A 10,442-nucleotide genomic window follows, 5' to 3' on the forward strand; every position below is an offset into this window, starting at 1 on the left:
TTTATACTATGTTTGGGGTTTATACACCATGGTGTTATACTAGTAGGGAAAAGGACAGATTAGGGGATTTAGATAATAGAAGTTAGGGGTTAATGTGAATGAGGAAAGTGAATGAGGAGTGATTTCATCAAGTGTATTTGAAAGTCACTTAGTTTAGGGAGTAGATCAAAATGAAAAGATTTTTAGACAAGAAATGTGGCTTTTTAGATGAATAAGAACCACCATGAAACCTCAAATCTTTTCATCAATCTCCATAGATGAAGGGATGTTAGTAATAAGAGTGAAAGGGGAAATTTGGGAAGTTAGACATGCTTCCTTGCTTTGCTGCAACCTGATGGAGAAGGGGAGCTTCTCAACCATTGATTTTCCTTTGTGGACATTTCAGCACACATTATTTGTAAGGAATAATATTTCTGCAACCCCAACTGCCTACCATCTACTTGCCTAGCATTTTTTTGTTTCTTCTTGGTGGGTGCACTTGGACTTGCAGACCCTTATTTGCCTTTTCTTTTCTTTGGCTTTTTCCTTTTGATTTTCTATCTATTGCTACCCTTATTGCTTCCAAGGTCCCAGATTAAGCAGTTGGGAACCTTACTTCTCTACCTAAGCTACTTGTCTGCCAAGATTAAACAGTTTGGACAGACTTCTTTCTCTATTCTACAACTGAAAATTTAAAACATGGCATGATCCAGATTAGGCTGTTGGACCATCCATCAAAATTTAGACAACATCAAGCTATATACATAGATTGTTTTCTCTTGGAAATATGTGATCTTTGCATGATCAAAGCAGAGCATATTTGGAACTTTTCATTGTCAATCATGAAATATGAAACCTATTGGTATAGGTAGCTAACAGGATGCTTGACTTGAGACCAAATGGAGCGAGCGGCAGGAGATAACCGAAATAACCACCGGAGAGGCCACGTAGGCCCTATCTATGGGAGATGCTCCGGAAGGAACCGAGATTGTGGCAAAAATCTTGAAATCACCACACACGCTAAGACCTAAGAAGGACAAACAAGCAATGGTTCTTGTACATGTGTCCCTGCAAAACCCGCTGCACAACAAACTGTCAATGGAGGAGAAGAGGAAAGTCATCACCATAGAGATGGATGAAGAAGAAGATATGGAGGATCTTATCATTGTGGAGGACGAGGATGAAGGCATGGAGGAGGACACTCAGCCTGTGCACCACACGATAAAATTGCCCGCCTATGTCCCCCCGTGAAAAGGGAAGGCAAAAGTGCCCAAGGACCTGGACGAGACCAAGAGCTCGCTCCAGACCCCACTCCTCCCAAACAACATTATGTTTGAAGGCAAGCACCTGGGATGCATGCCGAGCCTGAAATTCGAATATTAGGACCTCGCTGACCACGAGAAGTTCCCTCACCTTGAGACTAGGAACCTTATGAAGCCCAAACAGAACATCGCATCGGGGGTTACAGAACTAGAGCCACGGAAGTGGTTGCGCAGAGTGGAAAATGCTAGGCTACTGAATCTGTTCTGGGTGCCGCACTTCCACCACGCACCAATAACTATTTTCATCATCAAGCAGTTGCTCTAGCTGGTGCATGATGGGTGTTTGTGGCTGGAGCAGCCCATCCCCATCACAGCAGACCTGATTCACCGCATCTCCCAGCGTCCATGTAAAGGAGAGGACCCCGCAAACATATCAGAAGGGAAGGGCACTGACTTGGCCATCGCGGAGGCCATGAAGAAAAAGTATAAGTTGGAAAAGAACAAGAGGGGCTACGCCATCTCCAACATCAAGGAGAAATCAGTGCGTGTGGTGACCCAAATCCTGGTAGGAAAGGTCATGCGCAAGTGTCGCGCAGACGAAGTACCCATGCCAATGGTAGCACTGGCTGAGTAGTGCACGGAGGGGGTCTAGTTTAACTGGTTCGAGTTCCTCTGCAAGGAGTTTTTAGAAAATTTCCATGAAGCCCAGGAATAAGGTAAAATGTTCCACTTTGCATGGTTGTTGCTGTACATAGTGCTTGTGGTTGGGAAATTGCCGGAGGATAGTCAATTCCCCATAATTGACAGGGATTTAATGGAGGCCGCAAAGTACACTTCACTCTAGGCCACAAAGGATGCTAAGAGGATACGCAACAGCAAAATCTTATGGGTGTTCATGGAGATGAACCTCAGAATGTAGATCAACCGCAAGCCAGGGTTGTCACCCACTGTTTACAACAGTGTACAGAGTTTGCAAAATTTAAAGCAGACATGCATAACATTTATATCAGGGTACGCAAGGCCCCGACTAAACAGTGGACAAAACTACCCTTCGTAGCCACAGACGATGTCATTTTCAATGTCCTGGAGGCATGGCCACCGGAGTGGTGCACCCCAAACATCGCAAAGATCGAGAATTTGGCGGTGCAAAGAAAGAAAGACGAGGCCAAGCTGCGCATCACATAGTTGGCCAAAATTTGAAGGAAGGAAGTAATGGTAGTAGAAGTGCGAGAAGCACGGGAAGTGGCACAAAAAGCAGTTGAGCAGGAAAAGGTTGCAGTAGTAGCAGCACAGGAAGCAGCTGCGAAGGCGGGCGAGGGCCAAATAATGCCTTTGCAGGGGCAAGAAGCAGAGGAAGCAGAGATAGAAGAGGGAGGCACGGACCCATGAACCACGTCAATTTAGCTAAAGCGCCAACACCCAACAGAGCGAGAAGGATCACGTAAGAATTTCAAGGCATCCAAGTTGTCTATTGACCCGATCACCCTAACCAAGGGTGATCTGCATGACATCGGTGAAACGGTACACGATGTCATCAATGAGGCTCTCCAAGATTTCATGCATGAGAACCAAATTGTGTTGGGGGCCTTCAAAGCGGAGTTACAGGAATTATAGGCGCTTATCCCTCAGGTTGGTACCCTTTCGACCAACCTCATAGTCAGATCCACGGCAGCAGAGAAGATGTTTCATGTGCGGATGACAAATACCATAGTGCTATCGGAAGGGGCACTAGTGACATCAAAGGAGGCCGACAGGCCCACGGTCAACATGCTGAGAGGTCTCGGTATCAATATAGCTTCACTCCCGCACGATACCTTATATGTGTTGCAGGATGGGATAACTGCAGAGATGCAAGCTAGGGAGAGCCGTGCGCTCCAATTCCTTAGTGAGAAGAAAATAAATATGGAACAACTAAGTTAGCAGCGTGATGAATTGGTGACGCAGAATCAACAGCTGGTACAAGTGATAGACGATGCTTGCCAAAGCATCCTAGAGCTGTCCATCCCAGCAAACATACCAGCAAAGGCACGGATCCATAGGTTAGCAGTAGGGGTCTGTGAGGTGAGGGAAGAAATGACAAAGGTTTAGCTGGAGCTGAACCTTCAGATCGTTGAGCTGCGGTTAAAGGTGCAACCATCCACTCCCCCGGAATTCAAAGAACAGCGCACTAGCGCTATCACAGCAGTATTGGAGGAAATTGGAGGTGCAGTCTGAGACTGCACCAGTATGTTGGAGGAATCACTTGAGGTCCTCTCAAATCTGCAGGAGGACCCCCAACATCCGGTGCTTAGAGACAGAGGCACGAGAACTCCAACAACAGTATGACAATGTCCGAGGAATTGCACAGACGGTGGTCCTCACTTAAAGGCTTTCACAGATGTAGCAGGCTAAAGCACTGAAGGAGCAAGTGGACGCGGCACGATAGAAGGAAGCAGTCCTAAAGGCACACGTTCATCCTTGGATCAATGAGGCCTTCACCACCATGGCAAAATTCGAAGGCAAGCTCGCACACATGCAGGGGATGCACACATTGATGCAGAGAAGCACTCTTGACACAGAGGTCTCAGAACAACGTATGCAGCAAATCTAGCAAGCAGCAGCTCAGTGCATTGTTGACCTCCACATAATTCGAGAACAGTTGAAGGGACTCTGCGCAAAGATCGTCGCGCTGACAGAGTGACTTGAGGGAGAGTCACGATGTTTGTGTTGGGGGGCTGTTGGGCATGGAATCCCCCCAAGGCATGTTTTGGGGCTCAGAGCCCAAGTTTTGACCGAATATTGTTGTAAATCTCAATGAAGAAAGTATGATAGAGCCATAGGGTTGTCTGCCCTCGTTTTGTAATGTAATGTCGACTGGATAGACCTACCCTTGGTCTGCGGACCATGGGATTGTATAAATAAAGCAAGGCTCTAAGTCTAAAAAAGGAGAGAGACAATAGAAATATAATAGAAGCATGAGAAGTCTAAGTGATTGAGTCGCAGTGTGAACTGTGTCTTTGGGTCGTAGAGTAGGAGAAGGCTATGTAGCTAAGTGCGCGGACCCCTGCAACTGAGTGCGCAGGGCGATTCAAGTCTGTAACCGTGGAAAGAATCAATAAAGAGAAGTTTGGCTATAATTTTGTGTATCTGTTCTTGGGCTAATGCATGATTGATATCATTTGAAAATATATTGTTTATTTACTGTGCGCACCTGTATGAATGTTTTTTGTTGCTAAGTATAACTTAAATCACTCCAATAGGCAAAGATAATTAACTAACATTGGAATATAAGCAAGGTCTTGGGTAATAACATAGATCGTGGCACTCAACCCCTGGGTAGGGTTGCACAAAGACAGTCTATCAGGCTGCGAGGAACGGGAAAGTGCACGAAGCAACCTACGCGCAGGGACAAACCACGAACTAGATGAACTCATCAGACATCTCCAAGGTGCGAAAACCTGGTTCTAGCACCCTCCCATACTACTTCGGGTGAGACCTCAGTCTGTGCTCTGCGGACTATTGCCAAAAGGGCCAGTAGTACCGGGATTTGTTTGGCTAATTAACTCTGAACCTGGGTCAGGCCCCAACAAGACAACATTAACGCATACCATTCATGCATTCAATAAAAATAACACAGAGGATAGAGAGCATGGTAGACTACAGAAATGCGTAAGTCTGCAGAAATGGAAGAAGGGATTTACAAGGGAAAGAAAGCTAGAAATGGAGTTGGCTCTGATGCCATGTTAGGCCAGGAGGTAACTCCATAATGCGTATGGTGAATTTTCATTAAAATTTCTCATGGATATATACATGGAGGGAGAGACTCTTGGGATTTGACTCCAAGTGTCTCTTCATATTCCTAATCTCCTTATTTTATATTTACATTATTTTAAATGAATTTCCTAATCCAAAATATTAGGTGTCAACACATTTGACACATATTCTCCACCGTTATCGCTCCTCAAAGCCTTAACTTTACTGCTAGTATCTTTCTCAACAAGTGCTTTAAATTCACAAAATTTAGAGAACGTTTGATCTTTATTTGGCATGAAGAAAATCTAGCACTTACGTGAGAAATCATCTATAAATATTACATAATACATGTGCTTTTCCATGGAGGATGTCGAGAACAGTCCACACACATCTGAGTGAACTCTTTCAAGGATCACTTGCGCTTAATTGTCCTATCATGAAAGGTATCTTTGGTGTACTTCCCCAATGTACACCCTTTGCATGTGTCTCTCTACTCTAGTGTACGCTTGGGAAGTCTGATAGAAATCTGATGCATGATCTTCAAAGCTCCATGGTGCAAGTGACCAAATCTTCTATGCCACAACTTAGTGATGTCTCGGATATGCACCTTATCTGATTTTGTGCTCAAAGAAGCATTGTCTTATACATCCAATTTGTAGAGGTTCTTCACCCAAACCCTGATCTGCTTCACCTGTCTTGAGGCTATGTGACAAAGGAAATCCTTTCCTTTGCTAAATATCACATCGTAGCCACAATCCTCCAACATAACAACTAAAACAAAATTCTTCTTCAGACCTGGAACATACATGACATCTTTTAATGTGAGAGGAGAACCAAACTCCCTCTAAAAAGTAACAGTACCAATGTCGGTCGCGCTATACCTTCCATCATCTCACATTTCGATGTGCATCTGGAGGTCCTTCTCCTCTAAGTCACTGAAGAATTCTTTGTTGCTAGTCATATGGAATGAGGCTCCACTATCCAGATACCACACAATACCCATCACTGATGTTACCATGCAAGCAATGAGGGTGAAATCTAGCTCGAATTGTAAGCAAGAGCTTCACCTGTCGCTCCTCCTGAGGGGTTCTTGTCAGTGTTCTTGTGTGGACACTTCGTGGCATAGTGTCCCAGCTCATGACAATGAAAACATTTAATCTTCGATAAGTCCTTCTTCTTGTTTCCCTAACTGGAATACAATTTCAAATGGGATGACTTCCCTCTCCCTTTCTCTATGTTTCCATCTAAGCCACAGTTCTCCTCATCATCATTATTGGATGAGGATCCATCTTTGGTGTTACACCGAATCTCTTCTTGCACTAAGTTGGACCACAAACACTCCCACTCTGGTAGCTTTTCCCTCCCATTTACTGAGTCCTGGTGTTGAAAAATGTGCAACAAGAAATGTTAAATTTAGAATGTGCTAAAAATAGACTTGCTAAAAATAGCATGTCTAAAAATAGCAGTTTGGCCAATGAGGTCATTAGCCACATTGGGTGAGAGGTGAAACTGCTAAAATTAAAAAGTTCTAAAAATAGAATTTCTAGGTCCCTTCCTATTTATAGCAGTCCCTAGTCTATCTATAGGAAGTAAAATTAATTTTGGTCTTAACAACAATTGGAAAAATTAACTAATTAATTCAGTTGAGTTAATTAGTTAATGAAATTCGAATTTGAAGTCTTTGTGAGCATGCACATGAGTTGTCCCACTGATTGAGGGAATAAGTATGAGTTCTATAATGAGAGAATCAGTTGACTTAGTTCTAACTAGTCAAGACCAGTTAGATTATTTTAACAAGTTGTTAAAATAATAAAATATAGTTTGTTAATGCTTGCATGCATGTGACAACTATTATTTTAGATAACTGAGGATTCACTCATGGATAATTGTTGTATGTTAGTTCTGTCAGAGACCCAGTTGAGATCAGATGTGGAACAGTGTACTATCAGATGCTTGGATATTTCTAGTAAGTATTCCTTGCATGGAGAAGGATCTATTATAGGAGATTGGACAACTTGTGGCCTATATATTGAGGCCTAGGTAGTCCATGATTTTCATTTTCTGATTGAATATCATCAGAGTACAGAGAGAGCGGGATAGCTATTGAGCTGATTCTTTTTGTATGTTGAAGAGGATTTCCACTTGATTGATAATATAGTGTTGGGGTTTTATGCTGGTGCTTTCCCCAGTGATATATTCTGTGTTATGTGTGATTGATTTCTCTTGGTCAGTTATGCATGTTTCTACTTGATGTTGCTCATGAATTTGATTATGCTTCCACTTAATGTTTTGTAGAAGTAGAACAAGTATTATGCTTTAGGACATTGCATATATCGATTTGTTCTACAGGTGAAATTTATACATGGTATCAGAGCTAGTTGATTTGTAGGAAAATTCTACATGGTATCAGAGCACAGGGGATCAAGGAAGAACAGTATACAATCAAGAGAAATTCAAAGTTATTATTTCGATATAGATCTCAAGTTTTATCACATCTATTTCATCAATGGCATTCTATGGTTTGAGGCTTGAGTATGCCCTTGATGGAAGCTCAAACCATATAGCTTGGAAGGATCGCATGGAGGCAGTTTTGGAAGATAATGGCCTTAAGGATTTCATTGATCAAGAAATTCCTAAGCCTACTGATAAGACTAAGTAGGTGGAATGGAGGAAGTGTGTGGCTAGAGCTAGGAGAATTCTCTTAGAGGGAGTGCAAGATCACATTGTCTCGAGCCTCCATGGGAAGGAGACTCCGCATGCAATGTGGAAAACATTGAAAGATTTATATCAGAACAACAGTGATCAGAGGAAGCTGGCACTGAAGGACAAACTTCGAAAGAATAAGTGTGAAATGGATGAGATGATCTCTATGTATCTGACCAAGCTCATCACATGCAGGGATGAGCTTGCAAGTGTAGGGGTCGTGACATCAGATGAGGATATGGTGAGTCTAGCACTCCTTACCCTTCCTAAAAGCTGGCATAGCTACCAAGGCTGAGTGAATGGAAGGGAGAAACTGCCAGATTGGGAACGACTATGGTCGGATTTGATGCAGGAGGAGATCAGACAGAGCACCAAAGACGGTTCTTCATACATGGAGGATGAGGAGAACTATGCCTTAGCGAGTAAGAAAAAGAAGGGGAAGGAGAAGGTTTCTCTTTATGAACCCAGTTCTTCCAATGTTGGGAAGAAGGTTGACAAATCGAAAGTGCGATGCTTTCGTTGTCATGAGGTGGGCCATTATGCTACAAATTGTCCACGGAGGAAATCCAAGAAGGGATCCGGGGAAGGATCTGAAGGTGAAGCACTTGCTTCACAGTTTGAGTTGGATTTCACACTCTTCGCATGCATGGTTTATCCATGGCGGGAAGTGGTTGGATTCTTGACAGTGGAGCTTCTTTCCACATGACCGGCGACAAGAGTTTGTTCAGTACTTTGGAGGAGAAAGATCTCCAGATACTCATAGTGATGGGTAATGATGAAAAGTATAGTGTCTCAGGTGTAGGCACAGTTATTTTTTAGAGGGAGCATGGAGCTCGCCTTACCTTGACCGATGTCAAGTATGTACCAGGACTAAAGAGAAACTTGGTGTCGATCGTGATGCTGGAAGACAGAGGCTATGATGTAGTCTTTAGTAAGGGAAAGGTTTTCCTTAGACACATGATCACTAGACAGGTGAAGCAGATTGGTTCACGGGTCAAGAACCTATATGCTCTTGAGGTTCAAGATGCATGCAAAGCCTTGAGCAGCAAGGCAACTGATGGAGACTTGGTGGTTGAGAGGGAAGGTATATTACCTCTCAACATGTAGAGTCAGAAGAAGTCTCAGACGATTGTGGAGGAGCCATGATTGGTGCAACAGCTTCAGGAGGTTGTGGAGCAGCCACAATAGGGGAAGCTGAGTGGAGATCGAGTAGAGACATCTACTCATGCAAAGACCTTTAGTAGGGGGAAACTTCGAGCTAGGTGAGCTGAGGGATCACATGCTGCCATACCTCCAGGTAGGAGGTGGGGCGATATAGAGTGATCATCCCAAGGAGGAGGGGCAGGATCCTTGAGGTACCCAACCTCTTGGATGAGACCTTGCTACAGGAGCCTCGATGTGGAGTAGCAGGAATTGACTAATTGGGTAGAGACAGATGCGAATGGAGCGACAGAGAGAGCAACAATGTAGGGAATCTCAGGACAGCGCATAGCTAGCAGGTTGCAGCAATGTGAGAGGCACAAGTGTTTTGCACAGTGCTAGGTCGCACAGAGAGGTGTGCAATGGTGCGAGATGCATGGAGATGTTGCAGTAGCGCAGATGTCAGAGAGGGAGCACTTGTTAGCAGCAGGTAGAGCTTCAGCATCAAAGTATGTTCCTAGCCCAACAGAGTGGTCAGTTGGGAGTGTTTTTGTTCCAAGTGTTGTTGGAGCAAGTGGACAGGATAGATGTGTTGCATGCAGAACATTCCAGAGTTATAGGATCGGGTTTGAGAGAAAGCCTTTCTTGTTGACAGAGAGTGTTGAAAAATGTGCAACAAGAAATGTTAAATTTAGAATGTGCTAAAAGTAGACCTGCTAAAAATAGCAGTTTGGCTAGTGAGGTCATTGGCCACATTGGGTGAGAGGTGAAACTGCTAAAAATAGAAAGTTCTAAAAATAGAATTTCTGGGTCCCTTCCTATTTATAGCAGTCCCTAGTCTATCTATAGGAAGTAAAATTAATTTTGGTCTTAACAGCAGTTGGAAAAATTAACTAATTAATTCAGTTGAGTTAATTAGTTAAGGAAATTCGAATTTGAAGTCTTTGTGAGCATGCACTTGAGTTGTCCCACTGATTGACATCCTTAATTTCCTCCACTGATTGAGGGGATAAGTATGAGTTCTATAATGAGAGAATTAGTTGACTTAGTTCTAACTAGTCAAGTCTAGTTAGATTATTTTAACAAGTTGTTAAAATAATAAAATATAGTTTGTTAATGCTTGCATGCATGTGACAACTGTTATTTTAGATAACTGAGGATTCACTCATGGATAACTGTTGCATGTCAGTTCTGTCAGAGACCCAGTTGAGATCAGATGTGGGATAGTGTACTATCAAATGCTTGGATATTTCTAGTAAGTATTCCTTGCATGGAGAAGGATCTATTATAGGAGATTGGAGGACTTGTGGCCTATATATTGAGGCCTAGGTAGTCCATGATTTTCATCTTCTGATTGAAGATCATCAGAGTACAGAGAGAGCGAGATAGCTATTGAGTTGATTCTTTTTGTATGTTGAAGAGGATTTCCACTTGATTGATAATATAGTGTTGGGGTTTTATGCTGGTGCTTTCCCCAGTGATATATTCTGTGTTATGTGTGATTGATTTCTCTTGATCAGTTATGCATGTTTCTACTTGATGTTGCTCATGAATTCGATTATGCTTCTGCTTAATGTTTTGTAGAAGTAGAACAAGTATTATGCTTTAGGACATTGCATATATCGG

This window comes from Pinus tabuliformis, chromosome 6 (genome assembly GCF_031772625.1).
Source record: "Pinus tabuliformis cultivar Carrire ecotype Pingquan chromosome 6, CPIR1, whole genome shotgun sequence".
NCBI classification, from domain to species: Eukaryota; Viridiplantae; Streptophyta; class Pinopsida; order Pinales; family Pinaceae; genus Pinus; species Pinus tabuliformis.